Source organism: Tupaia chinensis, unplaced genomic scaffold (assembly GCF_000334495.1).
Source record: "Tupaia chinensis unplaced genomic scaffold, TupChi_1.0 Scaffold140301_1, whole genome shotgun sequence".
In the NCBI taxonomy this organism is placed as follows: Eukaryota; Metazoa; Chordata; class Mammalia; order Scandentia; family Tupaiidae; genus Tupaia; species Tupaia belangeri.
This window is the reverse complement of record NW_006200179.1, coordinates 2,887,938-2,913,200: the sequence shown is the minus strand read 5'-3', so window position 1 is coordinate 2,913,200 and position 25,263 is coordinate 2,887,938. Positions and strand designations below refer to the sequence as shown.

The following is a 25,263-nucleotide window of genomic DNA, read 5'->3' as shown; positions in this document are numbered from 1 at the left end:
TTGGACACACATCCATGCCCAGCATGTGTTTCAAGCCTCTGTGGGTGAAATTTTAACCATAGTTTGTCCATGTAGGATCTAGATCCCTTTCCCACTAGGCCACAAGCCAACCCCATGCCTTTTGGCTAAAAATCAACACATACTTCTTATCGTTCTTGCCTATAGTCTATGGCTAATTTTGTTAACTTGTAGTTATACTGGGCCTAATCTTAGAAAAGCTTCATTCTTGGTATAACATCGCTGTCTTGGAATTGTTCACAACTTTTGAATAAGGTTTGCTGTATTTTGAATTTTTCATGGCAATAGCAAATTATTTAACCAGTCCTACCATAAGCTTCTATCTGTACCCTTGAAATGTGTTTAATGCATCAACACGGATCCCGCACCAAAGGCAGATGAAGGGACCCACTTTGCAGCAAGAGCAGTACCCACTACTTTCATATGCCACACCACCCAGAGATCATGAGACTACAGGCTTGGTAGGACAATGGAAGGAGAGCCTGTAGTAAGTATAGCTGACTTGGCAGCTTGGAATCAAGATCCACTATGTAAAATCTCTGTCCTTATAAAGGAAGATATTGGGTCCAGGAACTACAAGATAGAAGTAGAAATGGCCCACTTACCATAATTCCCAAAGACCCATTAAGGGAATCTGTGCTGTCCATTTCCGTAATGTTAGCCTCTGAGAGCTTAGAGATCTTGCTTCTCAGAAGTTAAATGCTTCTCCCAAGGGACACACTAAAAGCTTCATTTCAGTTCTAAGCTATGCCTGACACCAGGTCATTGCAGACTCCTTACAGCAAGAGACCAACAAAGCAGAAAAGGAATGATCAGACAGGTGGGGCTAATTGACCCTGACCTCAGTAGGAGCTAAGACTGCTATTATACAACAGGGGAAGAAAAGAATTTTATGGCTCCCAGGTGTCTCTTGGCACCCCTTATTCAGTTTTGACAGTAAATGAACAAGTACACACCTATGGCGAGAGAAAGGCAGGGTGGCTAGGGGTTTAGAGTACTCAGTGATGAGGGTTTGGGCTACCCTTGTAGGCCATTTGAACCTCAAGGATACTAGCAGAGGGCAAGAGGAGTTTTGAATGACTAATAGAGGAAGGAGATTATAAATTTAATAGCTGTGGCCTTCAGAACCTCTATAGCAATGGAAGTATAGGTTTCCCAGCAACCTTCTCATAGAAGTTTAACCAGGAAAAGATGTCATCCAGAATCCTAGAGATGTTTCCAAATATGATAAACTTCTTAGAAATAAGTCAAGGGGATCCTGGCAGCACTAGGGATGAACTTCAAGGTGATACTGTGGTACACTGCTCCAATCTTGTGCAGAAACAAGGTATTCATTTCCAACAGCCCTTATGTTGCCAACTGATGACTCACAGCAAGTCTCTCACCCACCCTCATTCATTGATCATTAATTCTGGGAGCTCAAAGCCCAACTCGTATCAAATAGGGACAACTCTAAAGGCCCATCTCAGTTCTAGAGATTGCTAAATTTAGACCTTTGTTGCAAGTACAAAGCAAATTCTATTTCTACCTCCCCTCTTCTACCTTCCTCATTTTCTCATGGGTATTGTTGCTGAGGACACTTTCTGATAAACCTCCTGCAGACTTTCTGACCCTCTGTTTCAAAATCTGTCTTAATGGAAAACCTGACCTAAGATATTAGTAGGGGTTGCACCCACATACTATCTGTTTTAAGAATACCTAGAACTCTGCTTTGTTCGAAACAGAAAATTATATTAATCTAACTGGGAATATGAAACAACACAGAAATGTGGGCTAGATGAATGTAAAGCAAGTCAAGATAGGCAAGCAGACAAAGAAACAGTCATGGCTATGTAGGGACAATGGTCTTCAAATTTATAAGGAACTGAGGAAGACAACAGAAGAGTAACCAGAGAAGGCATTAAGTGCTAGAGATTGAACAAATTCTGCAAAGATATTTATCTTTGCTTGGTTTGTTCATTTACCCCAAGCATCTAGCAGAATGCCTGGATTTAATAGGCACTCAATAAATATTTGTTAATAGAAGTTATTTTAGGTCAAAACCAAAGGATTTTGAAGCTAATGACACAAGGAACATACATGTGTATATTTGTATGTATTTAGAAAGAAAAAAATTAGACATACATTCAGTCTAGTCACAGCACTGCCCTTTGTACCTACCATGTGACTGGCATAACAAGTTCAGTGCTGGAGACAACGTCTTTAATAAGAAATAACTCCTTACCCCAAGGGGATCAGCGGGTGAGGAATCCCTGCTGATGTCATCTAGGGAAATCAGCTGTCTTCACAAACTTGCTCTGACTGTAGCTAGAATGGGATGGTTTTGTTTTTGTGTCTGATTCCTAATTTTTACTAAGTCATTTAAAACTGACGTTGTACAGGCAGAGATTGACGCATTGCTACAATGTACAAAGGGCCAATGTATGAATCAGGTTTAACTGGTGAGAATCTTTCCAATTCCAAGAATACTCGTTCCTATTACTCTGGAGACCCTCCACACTATCAAGGCATTTTTGGAATTGCTAAATGGATATATTTGGAATCTAATCAACATGGGTGTTAGAATTAGGAAGGAATATCTCATTCAGATAGCGTAAAGTCTAGTTAAACATCCATGACCATACAGGAAATGTCTTTTAACATTTCCCTTTGTCCAATGTGTTTCTCCTATTTTTGTGTGTGAGATAAGCACAAACCTCATTTTGCTAAGCTTTGTTCTGACCATGAATGTCTTTAATGACAACCACACATTGACTCTGTAGTCTTTTGGCTACTCATGGATCTGATTTTTTTTTTTTTTTTGAGAGGTTTTTACAATAGGGTGCGTGAGCTCACCAGAAAGACAGAAACAGAGAGACAGAAAGCGAGAAATCACTCCCCAGGGGGGATGGCCATGCCACAATCCCTTCTCCTCCATTCTCCTCTTGGGATCTTGGGCACGCACACACACGCACCTGACCTGAGTTTAAGCCACCGGGTCTGGGACTGGAACTGCGGCCGACTACATGGGAGTCCAGTGATATAGCCATTACACTAACTGCTGGTCCCTCATGGATCTGATTTTGATGAACTTTATTCATTCCTATCTTTTCAGCCACACATTTAACAGCATTTCTTTCAGTTATTTCTCTAGATTTCTTCCTGTTATAAATACTCCAGAATTTGTATGAATTATTATTGACTTGTTGAAGAATAGCCCACTGCAATGGCCAAAGGTTATGCATCACTTAATATGTGATTTGAAAATTTACAAATTGATATTTACATATCAATATTTTGAAGAAACACTGTCTCATATAGGGCAGAGATCATGTGAGCATTGTGCATAAGGCAGTCTTGATAAATATCAAATGACTATATCCAAATTAAAATAACATTTACTTGCATCCTGGGTCTATATAGATAGGTGTGTTTTGTTCTTGCAGAGGAGGGGTTGACTCATGATTATAAACTCTGACATCTCTCTAGCTGATTGAGAATGAACTGTGAATGCCAAACGAGCCCTTATGTAGGTATGGGATTCAACAGTTTCCTGTTGTAGAGGATACTCAGAATGATTTCTTTTTAATTTTGTTGCTATTTCTCGAGTAACCCCTAGTTAATACATTAATAACTAGTTACTAGTAACCAACTAAGCCCCCAGAGACCTTTGTAGCTAGGGAAAGTGACACAATGTGATAAAAAGAAAGCAAAATTCATTTCTCATTAAAAATAAATGACAACATTGTAATTTAAAACAATTTTAATTATGCTTTTCTTTATGAAGCAGTGGAAGTGAGGGAAAAAATAAACCGTTTAGATCCTATAGATAATTCAGGTCTTGATAAGGAGCTAAAGTGGAAAATGGCTAATTACCTATGTAGACTTTTGAGTCACATGTAAATTGGCAACTGAATTTTTAGTTCAATTGAAAGATATACAATAAAACGCCTTTAACATGTAAAACTATACGTTTAGAAGCAGAAAAGGTACTAAACTTAACTTTGTCTGATACTCCTAAAACAAACAACTAAGAACACTTTCCAGTTTGTAAGAAGCAATCTTGGGTCACCAGGTGGAATGCTGGTTAAGATTGGATTCCCACATATCCAACCACACATGGTTCAAGTCCCGGACCATGCTGCTTGAAAATTACCCTGGGTGCATGTGCATGTGTCCCTTGCAAGGATAATGGAGGAGAAGGCATTGGGGGTAGCCATCCATCCTGGGGACTGATTTCTCACTTTCCCTCTCTCTGTGTCTCTCTGGTGGGCACATGTGTCCTATGGCAAAAACAAACAAAAAGAAATCTCATAATCACCATAGTTTTTCTATATGCACACTATTTTGTATTTATTTAAGTATAGCTTTTACTAAACTCTGTTTATCTTTCTCCGATAAAAATTTAGCTGGTTATACTTACTGAAATAATCTATGTCTTTATTTAATAGAATATGGGATAAGAAAGAGGACTATATTTCCCTGGAGTCAATGACTGTCTAGAAATATCTTGCTCACCCATATAATCCTCCCTTAATGATGAATATTTTTAATTTACCCATTGATGCCCTGAAAATGTTCATTCATTTTTACATGCAGAAGTCACCAACAGTAAGTTTTTTTACCAAGGGCTAATAGTCCATTGTCATCATCATGACACTTCCTATCAGAAGGAAAATAATGCTAAATTTCAGAGTTTTTGGAAACCGTATTAGTTTCAAGATAACTGATCTGATATTTAAAGAAGGGCATGGCTAGCCATGGTGGTGCTACGGTAGGGCCTCCACACACCTCACTGAAAGCCTTATGAAAGGTCAAGGCTCTGCTCTAGCTTGACTTGTACAAGTTGCTGTGCACATGTGCATGCAATCATGGTGGGTTGGGAAGGTTGCAGGAGGATTGCATTGTGAGGTATTATAGAGAGTACCTGCCTTTGTTATAAAAGAAACAAATGAATAAGCTTGAAAATATTATTGGGATAAACACCAGCCTTGACAGAACGAGTTTTACGTCTTTGAGGCGATCATCATTTCCTTGCTTTAACAAAATGAAACTGAAAAACAATCTATGGAACTTCACTTTAAATATTAAAGTAAAAATTGTCCATCTAAATATCATTTGTGATCATTATAAATATGACATAGTTGTACATACATTAATAATATGTAGTATGCTAAAAATTCCCCACATGTTTTTAACTCTTCATCTTCCAGACATTTTGTTTTTATTATTGGTAAAATTAAAACAATCAGAGTTTCTGAAAATACAGGTAGTATGTATCATAAAAATAAAGGGCTTTCTGAAGTCAGTTCAGCTATTTTCAATGAAAAATTTTCAATAATTTTCTCTTTTTTAATTAGAAAAAAGTGTGTTTTAAATAATTTGTAATCTTGAGAGGAAATATTTTTCTAAAAAATAATTTTGACATATTTATTAAATCACCCTAGTATTTTTAAATTGCCAAAGATGATCATTTCTACAGCTTAAATGTTATAAAGCTAACTAATGAAAGTATCTAAAGTATTCCACATTCCATTTGTTCAAAATATGAATTTCAGGTGTAGATTTGTTATGTATTTGCACATACATGAACTCCATATGCACATTATATAAGAAAACTCTTTGTCACTTCTTTGGCAGATTTTCCACCCTTCCAAGTATTTCTTCCCATTCATTTTTCTTTTTATATTATTTTACTGTTTCTCTTAACTTTTTTTCTGTCAAAAAACAATAAGAATTAGAATTCATAACTAAGCCATGTATGAATGTTAGATAAAAGAAAACCTTGGAAAATGTATGTCAAATATTAACAATGATGCTTTCTTTTCTTTCTCTCTCTCTCTCTCTCTTCTTTCTCTTTTAGGTAAGGACTGTGAAAAATTGAGGGAGAAGTAAAACATCAATTCTCAAGAGAGTTACTTTTCTCAAAGTGTGAAAAGTCAATTCAACAAGTATTTATTGAGCTTCTACCCCTGCCCTTGGGGATGCTAGTGATATAAAATCAAGCATTTTTCTCAGCACTTGATTCATTTTGATTTAAAACTGGCAGCTTAGAGAGTCTACTCAAGGTTGTAGTTGCTCTTCATATATAAACATTTTTCTAAAGGTTGAGTTTTTACCTATACCAATGCTTGGGTCTTAGACTATATTTTTTTTCCCTCCCTTAGTTCATTGTATAAAAAGTAAAACTTTGAAAGTAGTGGTTATTGAAAGTTTGTCGACCATTTCTTTATAATAGGGATAAAATTTTATTTTGAGAAATGGAAGTAATGTTTATTTTGTAAGAATTTTTAGCTATGTTTTCCTCTTTTGTTTGTAGCTTAAAAATGTTTTATTATTTTGCTAACTGGCTGGGACCTTTTGTTTTTATTTTATTTTGCTATCAATTATTTTGCAATATCACTATAGTAATGATAGGGACCAGCAGATGATATAACGGTTACAGTGCTGGACTCCCACATAACTGGCCCCGTAACAGCACTGTACTCAGCTGCTTAACACTCATGCCAAGCACATGTACATGCATGCCCCAGATCCTGAAAGGAGGATGGAAGAAAGGGATTGTGGAGTGGCCATCTCCCTTGGGGTATGATTTCTCACTTTCTGTCTCTCTGGCAAGTGCACATGCCCTATAGCAAAAATGTCTCTCTCAAAAAAAAAAAATATATATATATAGTAGTAATAAAGAGAATGTTTAATATGCTTATCTAGGAGGCATTCCAGCTATAGTCCTCAGCTTTATGCCAAAAAATTTCTTTCATTTTACATATTATATTTGGATGCAGTTCACCTTTTTAGGTTGTCCATTTATACCTTAGTGTTTCTACCATTATAGAAGAACACTTTGTCCAATTTTAAAAAGATGTTATGATAAGTTATAGGTCACGGGCTTATGATTCCAGTGGGAAGTTGACAAGAGATAGGGATTCGAGGTCCCAACAAATGGAATATCTATGTAAAGTGAAGACAATTAGCAAGACTTTAGGAGCCAGGAAAGGGGCCAGAGAGTGGCTCAGCAGTAAAATGTGATATTCTGTGAGACAAACCCACTTGGGAAGGTCACTGGTTCATAGCTGGAGACCTCTTCTAGTGCCAGGTACAAGACTGCCCATGATTCCAACTGGGTGAAGCTGGAGGGTCAGTCGTCGAATCACGACACTGTCAGGGAATCTGTGTCTCTGTCTCTCTGTCTCTGTCCCTCTAACTCACGGAATAAATTTATAAATAAAGAAAAAGGAGAAGAAGGAGGGGAAGGGGTAGAGGAAGAAAACAGGCAAAGTCCCAGCCCTAGGGCTGGTAAATCACAAAGAGGGCCTGGGGAGAAACTGCTGCAAGGTGGGGGAAGCACGGGTCAGGGATACCAAGATCAGGCAAAACAAATAACAGATTTTATTGCTCTGCAACTCCAATTCCAACCCCAGTGGCAAGTCTTGGCTCTGCCTTGGGACCGGGAGAAGGAGGAGAAAAGCATCTATAGATGAGGCAATGACGTGGAAGCCTGTCCTCTGGGATTTCAGTCCTTGAATTTGGAGCCTCCATTCTGTTTACATAAACTTTGGTGAAGTTTCCCAAGTCTCCAGAGTTCTGTTTTCTAATATAAGTTGGGAATAATATAGTACCTACTTGGTATTTTTACAAGAATTAAATGACTTTAATCATTTTAAGAAGTGGCACTGTGCTCAGCCCATCGAAAATACTTCGTAGGAGATAACTTACTCATTTCAGGTAGGTAGGAAAAGCACGGCAGGAGGCAGGAATTGAAAACAAATGGGAAAAACACTTGTGTTATTTTTGTACTCTTGTGCAGGTTTGACATATGGAATAATAGCTGGAGTTTTGCACGATGCCAGACATAAGCAATACAAGATATATCGTCTGTTATCCTCAGACAGAGCCTTTCCCTGCATTTCATAGAATTAGGTCGCATCAAAACAGAAGAGCTGTGGACTCAAAAATTGATATATCCTCGGTAACAAGGTGTGTAAATCTGAATTTAAGAACATGGGTAAAATACCTTAAATCTTCAAAAATGTGCACCATTGAAGATGCTTGCGGTTGGCATCCACGCCAGGCTCTAAATATTTAGGTAATCTACAAGGCAGCATGGGCAAGAAGCATTAGGGAAGTAAGTGAACCAATGAAAAGCAGCGAAATGTTCTGTTTTGAGGAAGATAAATACAGCTTATTTGTGGCTACTGAGGCACTGGTTTATTTCAATCCACATTAATGGAAATTGTCAGTTATGTCCTTGAACTTTTTCAATAGAACCTTTATGTGGAAGCTGTTCCGTTCATGGTGAGCACTAAAGGGTGCTGCGGTGTTCATAGAGGTATAGCTAGCAAGGGGTACGTGTGACTGGGATTTAAGAGGTTTGGGAAGTAAAGTAATAAGTAGCAAAATCAACAATGACAACTATTAATGTATTCAAGTACAAATATTACTTTTAAATAAATAGGATTAACGATAGGAAGAAAACAGGCTTTAGGACAAAATAAATAGAACAAAATACAAGAGCAGTAATAAAAGATAAGCCAGTTTATCACAACCAATGGCTCTAATGTAACAGAAAATAAAATCCTAATTCAAACATAGTTTTTATCACAGGCTTATACTGTTTTATGTATATTCAGAAGAAAAACAATTGCTTTAAGGATTATCTCCAAGAAGGAAGTGTCAGGATGGCAGCAGGGGGTCCAAGGACAACAAATGACTCATGAATGGTGTGTGAGCCAAGCTTGGCTCAGACAGGGCAGTGTTTTGGGACTTCCCTGTGGAAAATTGTGATATCCATCCCTCTCAGGGAGGCACTGAATGCAAACCTGGATGGAAAAAAAAAGAAAGGAGAGTTTTGCCTCATCCAGTTGTGCCAGTTTGAGGATTGCTGATCCTCTGCAGAGCTGCCAGTTTCCTTTCTGCCTATTGGTATTGCAAGGAGATGAGTTTTAGCTGACTGGCCGTGTTTTGCTCTCCAACTTATCAATAGTGGTGCAATGAGTGGATATTCGATTCTTGAGTTCACTTCCTTGGTAGTACTTACAAATGGAATACAATAATAGCAATAACCTATTGCTATGACTCATAGCTCTCCTTTTCCACGAATAGATAAAAGTGAAAACTCCAAGGGTGGGAGTAGAGAGAAAATTATCAAAAATATCAAGGAAAAAATATATGCTGTTTCTAATGCGTGGGAGTTTTTATTAAATAAAACCTCATGTTCTCTCTGCATGACCTTCCTTGAGAACGGCGCTGGGCCCATTGTGTGAACATGTCTAAAGAAAGGATAGCTACCTGCCTATAAAAACATACCTACCATGCATTTGCTATGGGCGGTAGTGATCTGCTCCTATTCCTGGTTATGAATAAGCAATTTTTGTTGTCATGCAGAGTTCGTAATGAGGAATTTTGTGGGTTTGAAGTCATGGTGAGAGAATAGAAGCAGTATCTTCCTACTCATTATGTCAGATATACCTGAGCCGTGGTTTCTAACTAAAGTGTATGGACACTGAGATGTGATGGTATGCACGTCACCCACATAGAATTTCCTGGTGCGTGTGGTCTCCTCCTCCTATTCTTAGAAAGGCAATCCCTGATTAGCACTGTTCAGTCAGTTTAAGCACAAGCTTGCAAAAGAGTAAGAACTCCTGCTCACTTATTCCTGAAGAACCCCTTGTAACAGCCTTGCAGAATCATGAAAGAGACACTGGGCCAGAAAGTGGGGCAGTTTGAGGCTGTGACTGTTCTAAACCTAGAAGCAGATAGCTGACTCCCCTTTTGACTATTTTCCTCTCCCTTCCACTAAATCTGAAAAGCACTCCCACTTGCTCTGTTGGTGGGAGATATACCCAACTATTAAAAATGAGGTGTGCTGTTCAATTTATCTAGGCCCGATTACATTGGAAGGCAGCTAGAGGTGAAAGTGAGTCCCGTATACTCCACGGCATCGAAGCCCTTGCAGTCTAGAGGGAGAAACACTCAAAGGGCACTGTGAAGCTCAATTTACAGAAATAGACTGAAAATTGCTGCCAAGTGGCCCAGCAGACAAGGCGTATGTGCAGTCATCACAGATCAGGTTGCTCAATTTGAGGGAACAAGTTGTATAGCATCAGACAGTGATAGTTTCTGTGTCATCATCTCTGAAGGTAGGGAACAGGCAGTAACACCTGTCGTGATTAACCCGGTGCCAATCTACAAGTTTTAAACACTTGCTTTCTCCTGGTCATGTCTACAAATATCAGACAAGATCATCTTTAAAAATGCTTAGGCTGGCATCATCTATTCTACTGTCAATTTATAATTGATTCTTATTCAGAAATATCCAGGATGGATATCCTGGAATAAAATGCCTTAGACTTTTTGTTCATATGATATGTCAGAATTCTACTGGAATCTTTGTTAAGCTCTGGGCTTTTGAACGAAGCTATTTTCATCGAGGTTGCTGGGAGAGGTGATAGGTCACATTATGCCAACACCTTCTGGCCATGCACCTTACCCATTTACCCCTAATAAAAATGTCTGAGTTTTATGTCCCTAGGAAGCGTTTCAAAGCTTTTTAAGATGACCTTCAGTTAGTTAGATCCACTATTATTTGAGCTTCCTCAATTAATGCTTTCCTGGGATGTCTTGTTTTGGAAATGACTCTTGCCATTTTGACAGAAAGTAGCTTTGATATTCAAGTCAATTTGCCCTCCTCCAGCTTTCTCAGCTACCAGGCACTTGAACTTTCACTCACATTTTTCTGCTAAGCTTCTGCTGACGGGTCTCTCTAGATACCATTCAGTAGGCTGACTGAAATATAACCTCACTCCAGGTCAAATGCCTTTAAGCTGAAAACCATTTCCAAGAAGGATGAAAATCTTAGATATTTCAAGTTTGTCTGTTTGGCACTGTTGAAAAAAGAACAATGACAGAGTCTTGTTTTTTGCTTTTTTTTTTAAGTTTTCTTTTCTCTTGTGTAGTGGCCTGAGAAGAAGAGTTGAAATGTACAGTAAATCTCATTGCTATAAATACATGCAGAGTAGAATGAAAAACAAAAATGGGACCAGTTGAGTGACCATTGTAATAATGGATAAATTAAAATGATGTTAACAGTTTAAAGGTGTAAGGCATCTTTTATATTTTACTTAATAAAAATAATAAAATTTTTACTTGAATAGTGAGTCAATTTTAGAAACATGAAACCTCATTGATTTAGCAACTTTAGGCATGCCATAATTCAAAGAAACATAGCATTGATGGGTTAGAAGAAATCACATGAATTTATTCCTAGTGAATTTCCAAAAGACTGCCTACTGATTTCCCTCTTATTGCATTGTCTTGAAATTTATGTCCTCTTTTTTTTTTTTTTTTTCGGTTGGCAAAGCGAGACTTTAATGACAGTCATGTAAGTTTGGAAGATTGGGTATCTGATTGGCAGACGTGCCCGAAAATTTCAACATTAGAGTCTAATAGCCATGGAAATCAAATATATCTATTTAAAATAGTATATATATATATACACACACACACACACAGGGAGAGAGAGAGAAGCAAAAGGTGGTCATCATTTCCCCCTTTATATAATAGTCGATCCATTTGTCTAAAGGCCATTTTAAAAAGCACAGAGATAGTTTCTTGTAAAATAACTCTAGCATTTTTACACGTATAGATAGTTTCTCAGGACATAGACTCAGGCATTTTTACTGCATAGAGATAATTTCTTAGGACATAAAACACGGGCATTTTTACTAAAGGTAAGGAGACAAGATGCATGGCCAGAGTGAGGGTGTTGGTGTACATAAGATGTAAGATCTCTTCCAGCATCCCTGAGGAAAATGCCTTAGTTCAGAAACTGGGAGTCTGACGAAGATTTTGGAAGCATCCTGACATGTCTGAGTGGTTGATAACCACTAGCAGCAGATCAAGCAATGGCTGGGCTGGCTTTGCTGGAAGGGCACAGCTTTAGTGATACCCAGGGGGATGGGGGAAGTGCCCAGTCAGTAAAGTCTGTGAACATAAGTGTGACCTATTTTGTTACTTTACTTGAGTTTTCTGTCTTCTTTATGAAAACCCTTCTCTGTGCAATTAACTGCTCAGTTTTGCTTTTTACATGTATTGATGTCTTAAAAGATCACAGTTTTTACAAATGGTAAAAGATGGTGTTTTGTTTCATATTTTAAAGTCATGAATATTTGATTTACAGGAAGGTAGAATTGGCATACACAAATCAAAGAGCTTAAACATCTAGCTTGAGCTATATATGCAACTGAAGCTTACAGTATGATGAGTTTTAGATCTAAGCCTAAGAAACAACTGTTTTAGATATTAAAATTAGTCATGTATCACTTTTTAAAAGTAGTCGCTCTTAATACATTATATTAAATGAATCACAATGGTAAGCCAAATATTCTTTAAATGGCCTTAAATTGGAGTTTTTACTTTTTATTTTATTCATTCTCTACTTTCTAACTAGTTTTATTAAGCAATTATTAAATAATTTGCATTTCTTATTTCTAAACATCACCTGAGTATGACATTTATCCCAAACAAAAGTAAGATAAGAACTAAATTCCTTTTACTCTAGAATACAAAACATTTTACTTTTATCAAGGCTAGCACACACTGTCTATCCCCAAATGTTCCACAGCAACAGGAAAAACATTCATATCAGTTCTAAGGTTTCAAATGCCTTCCTGTGCTTGCTAATTCTATACTGGTTCAGGATATATAAATAAACTTCCCTTTATTTCTGCTGGTCAGCACTATAGTCAGTCAACTCCCTGATGAAAATGGAGCAAATCAATGAATCTGACCATGGCAGCCCTAACACTATTGTGTGTGGCTGAATTAGCTCAGTTAAGGCTAAGAGGGAGTGCTAACAGCATAGTACATGAGACAAGCTAGAATGGTACTCTCTTCTCAACTGTCTGGAGCAAGAGCTAAGATTCTGTCTAAGGCTTCATTCCTTTGCTCTTTCTAGAGTGTTACAGTATAGCCAATCTAGATTGAGACTGATTCAACACCATGATAATATTTAAAAAAAACTTATAATAATTATTATTTTATGCATTCACTCTCTCTATATATAGCATGTATAATTTCCCAACATGAAATATACCTCAGACTGGTCCAGTTGAAAATACTATACATGTCATCATCAACAGGTAATAAAGCATTTCTGTAATAACATTTTAATCTCACAAAAAAAAAAGGAATGAGATAATAAAGGGGAAAAGGTATTTTTTATGAAAGTGATGTTTGCAACTTCATATTTCAGGGAAAAGAAGTCAATCCCATGGCCATGTCAGGTCTGCAGGCACTGTAGTCTCTCTCTCTTTCTGTCTCTCTCTCTCTGAGTGTCCTGTGTCCTGCAATAACTTGGATATGGTTTCTGGCTCTGAAAAGGAGCAGGGGAACCTAGAAACTACCTCCCCTTAAATCTCAGACTGTCAATATTTTTGCTATGATTTGATGCCTCCCTGTCTCTTAATCTTTTTATTTTCCTTCTCTTTTAGTTAAAGCTACTTATGCATTCATTGTTCCTCCTTCAAAGGACATGGAGGGCATGCCGCACCAGAGTGTATTTGGGTATTAAGCGACATTACTTTAAGAACTAAATTGAGAGTTATTGAACCTACAAAAATGTGCATTACTCTAAATGTTTAAAGAATATATTTATGATCTTAAGGAAACGTGCAGTATTAGCTAATTAATTAACTTCCTAATTCACCAAGTGGTAAGTATATATCAACTAAATGAGTAGATCTGAACTGAGAAATGCAAAATACTTGAAAACGAAGAACTCCTCCTCAAGTAATTTACTAACCACCTGTGGATACAGAGTGAAAAATTACCAAACAAGGCAGCGATAAGGGAACTGTGACAGGATAGAAGAGACGAAGTTCTTGTTTTGTTTTGTTCTGGTCACTCAGAGCATTATTTGGTCACTCCATGAGAACCTCTTCTAACACACATTTCCTAAAGATCCCTTTTTTGAGTTAGTGCTTATATCACATGTGGTTTATGAAATATATTTTAATGAATGTATAATTGTATTATAAAATAAAAATAATGTATTATACTATAAAAATAAAAATTGTATTATAAAATAAAAATGAAAAAAAAATAAGCTCTCCATCCTAATTATATTATGTAACCTTTGTTCTTTGATTCTATTGATCTTGAAAATGGTACAATTGTACAGTTTATAATGTCATGTTTTTCTTCCCTTCTTTAATGAAATAGAAAAAGTAATCCTCGGAATTTAATTCTTCCAATCATTTCAAGTTTGTTGAAAATATGTTTTAAAAGCTTTTCAAGAGTCTCAGGCTTAACAAGTATATATATAAAGGCTATGAACTGTCATTTTCTACTAGCATCCCTATTGATTATGTGGTTGCTTTTATTCCCACTTTAAAAATGGTTTAAAGAACACATCATTCTCTAGGAACAATGGAGCAAAACTTCTATCTCTAAGATGAAGATGAGTTGCTCCCTGTACTTTCCTCTTTAGTTTTGGTTTGTTTGTTTGGTTTTCTGTTATTTTTTCCCTTAGTTCTGTCAGCTTTTTTTTTTTTTTTTTGAAGAGGTTTTTGTTATAGAGCGCATGTGCTCGCCAGAGAGACAGAAAGAGACAGAGAGATAGAAAGCGAAAGCAAGAACTCGCCCCCCAGAGGGGATGGCCATGCTGCAATCACTTCTCCGTTCTCCTCTTGGGATCTTGGGCACGCACGCACACACACCTGGCATGAGTTTAAGTCACTGGGTGCAGGACTCGAACTGCAGTTGGCTACAAGGGAGTTCAGTGACATAGCCATTATGCTAATGGCTGGTCCCAGTTCTGTCAGTTTTTGTTTCATGTATATTAAAGTTGTGTCCTTAGGTGCACAAACATTTGCTACTTGTTATGTACTCTCAAAGAATTAACCCCTTCATCAATATGAAATGTCTTTATTTATCCTTGGTAATATTTTTTTTCTTTGGAAGTCTAATTGTCTTATATTAATATACTCATTCTGGTTTTCTGTAAATGAGTGTTTACATGGCTTATTTTCTTTTATCTTTTTTTTTTTTTTTGCTAATTGTGATTTCTAGTTTACATATAATTGTTGTACATCTTTGTGAGATACAGTTTGGTTTTCAAAGAACACATTGTGGGATGTTTATATGAATAGACGCCACTATTGATAGATTTTTCTTTACATAGTTTAATTTTCTAACCATAAATTTCTTTCTTATGAAATTTTTTCTTTCAAGAGAAGGCAATTATTTCCATTTGCCATATTAAGGCAAAAATTAATGTCTTCAAAATGCTTGCATCCTAATGAAAATGCAGTCTCACAGAGGTGTGATTGAAGTGGTCTCCTTGTACCTTTACCTATTTTTAATGAGAAAATTTTCCAAAATGGGACAAATGTTTATTACTTAACAACATAAGTAACATTTTCTCCTCTTTCCTGGTTGTGTCTTTTGCCTCATAGCTTCTAGTTTATACCTTATGCCTGAGGTTAAGGTAAATAAAAGCAAGAAACATAAAAGAACATAAGTAAAGAAAGAAAATATAAAGATAAAGCATGAATGAATAACCTTGTAAAACAATAGTGACTCATCTTCAACAACAGTAGATGTAGGCACTTACAAATGAAGTGTAAACACACACATTATTCACACATTATTGATATTTTCATTTTCAGTTTCCCTCCAACCCTCCTCAGTTCCCACTGTAATCATTAGGAAATACCAATTTTTTTCATTTGTGCGGTTTGGAAAATATTTTATTTTATTGAAGGTATAAGTGAAATGCTACCTCGTTTGACAAAGTATAGTTTTCCAAATTTTAAAGATTGTGCTCAGGAATACTGTCATTGTTCTTGACTCCCAAGATCTGTCTCTGCATTTTACCAAAACCAGTTGTTCTAATTTTAACCTTTCATTTCATTGAGTAGATAATCATCTTATAACCATCAATAACATCTGATTTCTTGCCAACTCTTCCCATCTTTAACCATCAATGATGTTTATTGATTTGAGCCTCCTGCATCACAGTACTTAATTAATTTCAAACACAGCAGAATATTTTTGGATGTTATATCCAGGTGCCCATTGATTTCTTGTCTTGCCAGTCATAATCAGATTTGGGAAAAGAGAAGATTATGTCAAAGCTGTCTACTCATTTACTGGTTAAAATGTTACAGGCTCAAACATTAGAAAACACTTCATTTGAATAATGTATCTAAGCCTTGCAGTGATCAATTATGAACATGGGTATTAACATAATACTATTTAGTTAAAATATCAGAAAGAGCATGTTCTCTGATTAACCACTGTAACATCTATTTCACATGACTATTTAAATATGAGCATTTTTGTAAGTATATAATAAGATCTTTACTTCACATTTCAATGTGATTCATATAAAAATATGTCTGGTCAAACTCTCACATTAAAATGCCTAATATTAGTATTAAATCCAGGCGGTCTAGGTATAGGTTTCTGTGCTCTGCTTTAATGATAAACCAAATAGTCAAATACATCATTTCAAACTGTTCGCAAAAGACAGTCTTTAGAAAGAATATACCTGCAATTGCTGTTCTGCGGTACAACAGTGACAACCAGTGGCTGCTGGATTTCTCTTTAGGCTGACAATTTATTGCAGACTTCATGTAGATGAACAAGGATCTGTATCTAGCTTTAATAAACAGCATTTAGAAATAGCAGGCTTCTTGCTTATCTGGATCTCTCTCTCTCTCTTTTGTTACTAAAAATTAAGTAGATATCTACTACTTGTTTGAATAATCTTTTGTTAGCCAAATATCTGAAATACAGACTGCTTTTTGTTGTTGTTTTAAGGTTTTTGCTGTAGGGCACGTATGCTCTTTTGAGAAGAGAGAGACAGAGAGAAACAGTGAGAGGAAAGTGAGAAATTACAGACAGGGGGGGATTACTGCCCTACAATCCCTTCTCCATTCTTCTTCTGGGACTGGGGGCATACACATACATGCATCTGATGTGATTTTCAAGCTTTCATGACCAGGACTCAAACTATAGTGGACCTTGTGGGAATCCAGCACCCAAATCACTAAGCCACTGGTTGGCTCTGATTACAGTGGTTCTAACAGGTCACTGCAAATGCTAACATGCAGAAGGTAACTAAAGATTCTCAGTCGGCTCATACTATGTCATACATGAACCAAATTGCTTTTCTTTTATTATTTTTTAACCTTCAAGGAAAAGAAGAAAACAGCTAGGTATATGTGAAAAAACAGGTCAAAGCACTCCATTGGCACACAGTTGGGGACTGTATAATTATCCACTATCTGAACATCCCAGATTGGTCTTCTATTCTTTCCTAAAAGGTCCATTATTTCTCTTCAATGGAAAGCTTAATGGAGTACAGCTTTGCTAGATCTAATGAGCTGGAAAATGTGGAACTCAACTCTGGATTATGGACTTTTGGAGATGAAACAGTTAAAATTAATGATGTAATCCCTGTATTTATTTTAAATTCCTTCCAACAAGTCTATTTATAAATCCTCAAAGCTCTCTCTGAGACACAGCAATCTGGAAATACCCTTTTCACCCTCTCTAACATCTATGACATTCCTACTCTGTCTCAAACTGTCTTTTTTTTTTTTTCAAAGCTCCAAACCTTCATTTCCTTCTCACTGGCACCGTTGTAAGAGTGCTTAATTATTTTTTAACCTTCAAGGAAAAGAAGAAAACAGCTAGGTATATGTGAAAAAACAGGTCAAAGCACTCCATTGGCACACAGTTGGGGACTGTATAATTATCCACTATCTGAACATCCCAGATTGGTCTTCTATTCTTTCCTAAAAGGTCCATTATTTCTCTTCAATGGAAAGCTTAATGGAGTACAGCTTTGCTAGATCTAATGAGCTGGAAAATGTGGAACTCAACTCTGGATTATGGACTTTTGGAGATGAAACAGTTAAAATTAATGATGTAATCCCTGTATTTATTTTAAATTCCTTCCAACAAGTCTATTTATAAATCCTCAAAGCTCTCTCTGAGACACAGCAATCTGGAAATACCCTTTTCACCCTCTCTAACATCTATGACATTCCTACTCTGTCTCAAACTGTCTTTTTTTTTTTTCAAAGCTCCAAACCTTCATTTCCTTCTCACTGGCACCGTTGTAAGAGTGCTTATGGCAAATTTCCTTCAGTAATCATAACTTGAACCCATCTGGGGATGAGATTGGCTACAAGCTTAGTATTTCCACTTAACATATTCATGATTAGCATGCACAGAAGGAGTAGAATTAGGATGAATGTTTTTGGAACAGTACAGATAAATCCTCATAAATGTAGTACAACAGCTCTGGAAACGCACAGTGCGGAAATGTAATGAAGCTGAACTCTGTAGAGAGTTTGGTATTCTCAGTACCATGCCTCTCCTAATGAACTCATTTAGATTAGAAAATGGATTTAATATTTTATTGGAATTAACCTGAGCCAGTAAAGAGGATTACAATTTCTTTCCATAAATATAGTGATATTACAGGGTGAGGTAGCATGTTACATGAATATTAAGCACTTTATGAACATTGTCATGAAGCCAAAAGGAGTAAGGTGATTATATTTTAATATAGTGGTACTGTTCTTATAATAATTAAATTTGAAAAGCAGTAAAAGGATATTTTAAAAAAGATTTAAATCAGAATTTGTTGCATTTTCAGAGCTAAAATGCCATGTGATTAAAATTAAACTCAAGATAGAACATTGAAGTAGCCAACCTCAGCAGAAGCCATATTTTCCCAAGTGGGAAATAAACAACAAACATAGGGAAGAAGAGAATCTAAGGTTCTGCCTTTGACTAAAAAAGAGGATTATCACTTTAGTAATCTGATGAAAAGAGTTTATTTACTCTCCTCTGACTACTTTGGTAGATAAGAGAGTAAAAAAATAAACTACTACTCTACCATCTTTTTTTCCCCTTTCTGACACTTTTTCAATCCAAACCTATCCATGTCCTGTTTGCTCAGGACTTTTTTTTTTTCATTTTTTTAAAATATGAAATTCATATACGATTCACAGGCAGTCTATAAAGGAAGAAACTCATGAGTTATCTGGGAATACGTATTCTTCCTCTTCCCTAACTCCCTCTTTCTCTGCGGTATTTTGTGCTATTAATTTTTCTAAATCTAGCTGATACATTATAGGAAAAATAAATAAATAAATAAATAAATAGAAACCGATGTCACACTTTTGTAATCTTAAGGAACAATAAACTGTAACATGAGTCTGATCCAGCCTTAAACAAAGGGCAAGCTTTGTCTCTGGACTGCCATTTCTACCCATTTTGTGAAGTTTGCTACTGCGCATGTGTACAGCCGAGCATTTCCTGGCTGTACAGGACAAGGTACGGTGAGCTACGAATGCTGAAGGCCAAGGTTAGGCCTGTGTAGAAATCTTTCATTAAAGCTGAACACGTGCTGGTAAGGTTATTCAGGCATGTGCCGAGTTAAAGAAAAGCCACCCAGCCCTCCTGCATTCCACCCTTGAGAGTTGAACTTTGCCTTTAGTTGAAGAAAGGCATGCAGGGCCCTCCTCTATGTGCACTTTTCAGATTTCTTTCCAACCCTTATATGCAGAGAGTTCCACAACGGATACTTTTAAGCTTTAGTCACACTGGGACTAAATAATGCTATTAAACTGGAGCTAAAGAAAATCAGCTGCTTGCTGAGAATGCAGGGAAAAAAAAAAAAAAAGGCCCCAAACATGAGATGTCAGCATCAATGCTGAGCAGCTGGTGGAACTGTGGCAGAAGGCTGGTATGACCTGGCAGGGGAAGACCTTGTGGCGGAAGCTGCTGGTATCCTGATGAAGGAAAGCAGACTGGAGAGCCCCCAGCCATGGCAGGAAAAAGGAAATCAAGAGCGCATTAGGAAAAGAGGGCTGAAGAGGAGAGATTTCCAGGAGCTTGAAATCTGCTGGCTTCATGAAGATCCAGATTTAGTCCTTTCATTCTACTTCATTTTCAAATTCGTGTTTTCCTCACTAATCATCATCTTTTGGTTGTCTCTCTCATTTCATGTCTCTCATTTTATTATTTCAATGGGTAGCATACCAATACAATATTTTTACTACAATTAATCAAAGCATACATCTACATCTACAGGGATGGACAGTTAGGGCAGATGGGGATGGGTGAAAAGTTATTGACAGTGCTACAGAAAGAAACAAAGAGAGATACCCAGAAAATCTTTACCTTTTTATGTTCCCTAAAATTATCTGACAAGAAGACATACTAGGTTGTAAAACCAGATAAATTAGTTTGGAAAAGGGTTTTCTAAATTTCTTCATCAACTTCTCCTTTAATATGTCGTCAATGATTAGCCGGGCTAACTTAGAATACTCTCTTGGTATAAAGAGTATATACTTCTTGTGTCTATTATATTTTAAACTCTGGAAAGGCAAAAAAGGTAAAAGAGAAATGAAAGATATGCCAGTAGTTTTTCTACCCACAACAAAGGCCAGTGAGTAAAGAGAAGAAAGGAAAAGGAAAAGAGTTAAGAAGTCAGAAGAGTGTCCCCATTTCCTCCAGTTTGGGCTTATGTCCTAATAGGACTTAATTGGATCGATGCTATTTTAAATAATCGTGCAATTCTCTCCTTCACTGCCCTTTTGAATTTCAAGAGTGAATGATTTGTAAGCTGTCTTCTAGCCTATGAGTCAACTTCCACAATGTGAACTTAGTTAGCAGTTGAAGATAAAACAAAATCATGAAGCAGGTGACAGTGGGTAAGCAGCCATCCAAGGACATCATCCAAGAACCAGATCAAAGGCAGATAGCAATGCGTAAAGACCCTGTCCCTTCATTTATATGCTACATCCATTTCCATCACTCTCTTTCCCTTCCACAGGACTGGGCACAGATCTAATGCCTTGAAATAGGTTTAATAGTCACCACCACTCCCCCACCCACTATTCACACACACACACACACACACACAGAACAAGGAAATAAAACACCCAAATCTTAACTTCTGGGACCTGCGGATATGGCCTTATTTGTAAATAAGGTCTTTGCAGATGTAATCAAGCTAAAGATCTTGAAACAAAATTATCCTGGATTAAGTGTGTGTCTTAAATCCAGTGACAGTTGTTTTTATAAGAGAAAAGAGAGATTAAAGATACAGAGATACAGGGTAAAGGCCATGTATAGATGAAGGCAAAGACTGAGAATATGCTGCATTTAAGCCTATGAATAAGAATCACCAGAAAGTAGAAGAGTGAAAGGACTCTTTCTTAGAGCCTCTGGAAGGTCCCATGGTTTGGATGTTTGTCTCCTCCAAAATGCATGTTGAAATTTAATTGCCAGTGTAGTGGTATTGGGAAGTGTGTCCTTTGAGAGGTGACTAGGCCATAAGTGCTTCACCCTCTTGGATCAGTTTAATAACTTTGGAAAAGGATTTTCAGGAGTGGCTTCTCTCTCCTGATCTTCCACCTTCCACCCTAGGATGATGCAGCAAGAAGGTCCCTGACAGTTGCCAGCCCCTTAACCTTGGATTTTCTGTTTCTAGAACTGCAAGAAATAAATCTGTTATTTACAAATTTCTCAGTCTCAGGTATTCTATGATAGCAGCATAGAATAAACTAGGACAGAGGGTTCAATGACACCATGATTTCAGACGTCTGGGTATAGAATTCTAAGAGAATACATGTCCATTGTTTTAAGGCACCATGTCTGTGAAAGGCAGCCACTGGAAATGAGGATACACTAGAGGTCATTTTGGAGATGTTGGCTAGTGAGGAGGTGAGACAGTTTGGAAGACTGAGAAATCTGAAAAACTGGACACTTTAAAAAAAAAAACAATGTCAGAGCATAAGTGAAGGAATTATTAAACGTTCATATCAGAAAGTGTTCAATGAGGTTAAACAGTTAACATTTTTTCTTGCTAATCTAACAAAGAACAGATCAAGAAAGAACAGCTCAGCTCCTGAGAGAAATGGAAAAAAGTTCTTTTCTTTTCATATATTCTTTGTGTAGTTGGGTGAACTTTCTGAATAAATACATGAATTGAATGCTGAAATAAGTTGTAAGATGCTAGGGTTAGAACAGAAGACTTACATAAAATGAAAACTGTGTCTGTTCCATTTCTCAGATTTTAGGATTCATATTATTCAAAAGTAGGATAAAGCACTGGTAAAATCATCCTGATGACTCATTCTTTAATTTACATTTCCTTTGAGTTTTGTTGAAATATTGCATTCAGAATAAGAGTATATGCATATTTATGAATAATCTTTACAGTTCGTAATGTGCATCCTCACTATTTCAATGGGTTTTCACAATAATACTTTGATAAAGATATTACTTTTCAAATTTTATAGATAAGAAAAAAGATGCTCCAAAAAGTCAAGGGATGTTCTCAAAGTCACATAAGAGGTGAGATCAAAACAGAAACCCAGAACCCATTTTACTAGCTTGGAGAAGATAGCTGTTTCTTTGAAAAGTATTATTTTTGAGAAAAGTTGATCTAGATCCTGGGTGATTTTGAGCACTCATTGATAGCTGTGGGATATGGAAGCATAGCTCCTAAATACTGGGTCAGGAAATCTCTAAGGTTTATTGTGTTCTCCTGACTTGTACGGCAGGATCTTAAAAGCTACCCTTTGTAGGACTTGCATGGTACTTCATAGGCTTCTTCTGCCCTCCCTGGATGGTGGTGGGTGTACTAACTTAACAAAATATGTCCTTGAGAATTTTTTTTTTTAGATAGGCATTTTTGTTATAGTATGCATGTACTCACTGGAGATACAGAGAGAGAAAGAGAGAAAGTGAGAAATTACCCCTCGGAGGGAGTGGGCATGTCAAAATCCCTTCTCCTTCATTCTCCTCTCAGGTCCCTGGGCATGGATGCACACATGCTCTGAGTGAGTTTCAGGCATCTGGGTCTGGGACTCAAATTGCAGTGCCTTTGAGAATTTTGTTGTTGTTGTTTTTGAATTTTTGCAAAACCTTTGTCTCATTGGTTTCTGGGGAAGCAAACATAACATTCTTGTCTGTTAAGAGCCTACTGTATTAGGTTTAAGCACATTTATTATAGCATTTCATCTGCATTTTACATATCCCTAAAAGTTAAATACACTAGAAAAAAAATTTTAAAGGCATCATTATTATTATTACATCTAAATATGACAATAAAATTTCTTTAAAAAGTAGCAGTCTTCTAATTTACAAAGGTCTCACAAATATAATTTTTAAAAACATATTTATTTATTTATTCCATGTGAGAGGCAGAGATAGAAATGGACAAAGAGACAAGTCTCTCTCACGTGGTTCTCACTCTGCCATCTCCTCCCAGACTCCACCAGCTCATAGCATGGGCATGCATGCACCAGCCCAGCATGCCTAGGGAGGTCCCAGGATACAGATTCAGGACTTTTCCCATATGGGACCAGTTGCGTTATCATTGCTCTACCACCTGGTTCCATAAATATAATTTTTAATAGTTTAATTGGCTAGATGTTTAAAGAAAGTTATCATAGTACATGGGTTTGAAATGAGCTGTTATACTCTCATTATTAATACCTAGACCTCGTCTTCATCTCTTGTGTGTGTGTGTGTGCGTGTGTGTGTGTTAGAAAATATTGCCATATTTTCTTCAGAGTTTCCCACAGTCTGTACAAAGTCAAATGGATCTTCATGGCATCTTTTTGGATTATTTGTGTAGTCTGTGTATGTTCCGTTCATTGGTAGTTGAATTTAGAAGACTGATAGGATTCGGCTGTGATATTTGCCAACTCTCCTTCATTGGTGGTGATACGTTCTTTAATTAGGAGGCATACCTTTGTCTTTCTTTCTGGTTTTTAGTGAACATTAGAAATCAACGTTTCCGTCTATTAATATTTGAGGGACTGCAGAGTGATGATACTTTCATTCTTTTAAATTTTATCTTAATTGATTACCTTTATTATTTCTAGAAAGACAAGTGCTCTCTTATTTGTTTTGGCACTAGTTTGTAAAATGCACATAGAAATGGTAAAATAAATGTTTGATATTCCCCTTCTACTTACCTTTTTATTTCTTTTTCTTTTCTTACCCAGTTTTTAATTCACTTACAAATGAATTATTTAGAATACTTCAATGGTAACTTTATAGCATAATTCTATTGTAATTCTTTAGTTTAAGTATACATGAAATGTATCCTTCTTGTCCATTCTTTGGCCAATGAGACCAACACCATGCTAATCCCTGCCCACTGTAACTCTGAACCTCTTTCCTGTTACACAGAGAACACCAATTCACAACACGCAATGATAGAATGAGTATATTACATTACTATTCATCTGCTTTATATTATAAAATATACAAATGATAAAGACAATTTTTAACAATAATGTGTTTACTGAAACTAGTTTAAGACTTTTTTTTTAAGTTTGTTGAAAAACAGAGAGACAGAAAGTGAGAAAGCCCCCCCCCCCCACCAACCCCCAAGGGAGGATGGCCACGTTGTAATCCCTTTTCCACCATTCTCCTCTTGGGATCTTGGGTACACACACACATGCGTCCAGCATGAGCTTAAGTCACTGGGTCTGGGACTTGAACCACAGTCGACTACATGGGAGTCCAGTGACAAAGCCATTACACCAACTACTGGTTTCAAGACTTTTTACATTTATTCTTCCTTACTTACTTACCTCCCTCTCTCTTTCCCCTTCCCTTTCTTCCTTCCTTGCTTCATTCTGTCCTTTAGAGGCAGGTACATTTCACAGGATTTCATCGTACTGAGATACCCCTCAACCTTCCAGTCAGCCAGGATCACACCTGGTATATTCAGATCAACCAGGAATCTAGACCTGGGCCTCCTCGTATGATTCAGTATCACATGGTGACAGCCTTTCCCCTGTGCCACTACAGCTGGGTCAACTTAAGAACTTTTAAAACAAGTTTTACTTTGTTTCTTTCCTTCTGGTATATCTCACATCAGAAAGAAAGAGTTAAATTACTATATTAAAAACTTGAAATAACCATTCTCCTTGTGGTTATATCACCAGCTGGTTAAACGATTTGCTATATTTGTTTAATTTTCTCTTTTATTTTGGGGATTCTGCTTTCTGAAATACATGAAAACAGGTATATTCAAAGATGTCTATCTCTTATTCCTCTGTTCTTGATCTTATGCCTTCACTCTGCCTATCTCTCTCCCTATGGTAAAATATAAAAATTCTTATTTTAGTTTTTTATTCCAATGTTTCTCAAATATAAATATGTATATTCACATTCTCTGCACCTGAACAAGTGATAAAATAATGTGTTTATAAA

At 36.7% G+C, this 25,263-nt stretch overlaps 1 pseudogene; it reads left to right on the top strand.

Annotated features, from left to right (window-relative positions):
- LOC102481510 (putative ATP-dependent RNA helicase DDX52) overlaps positions 1 to 25,263 on the top strand; it is an 81,548-nt pseudogene that overhangs the window by 52,045 nt on the left and 4,240 nt on the right.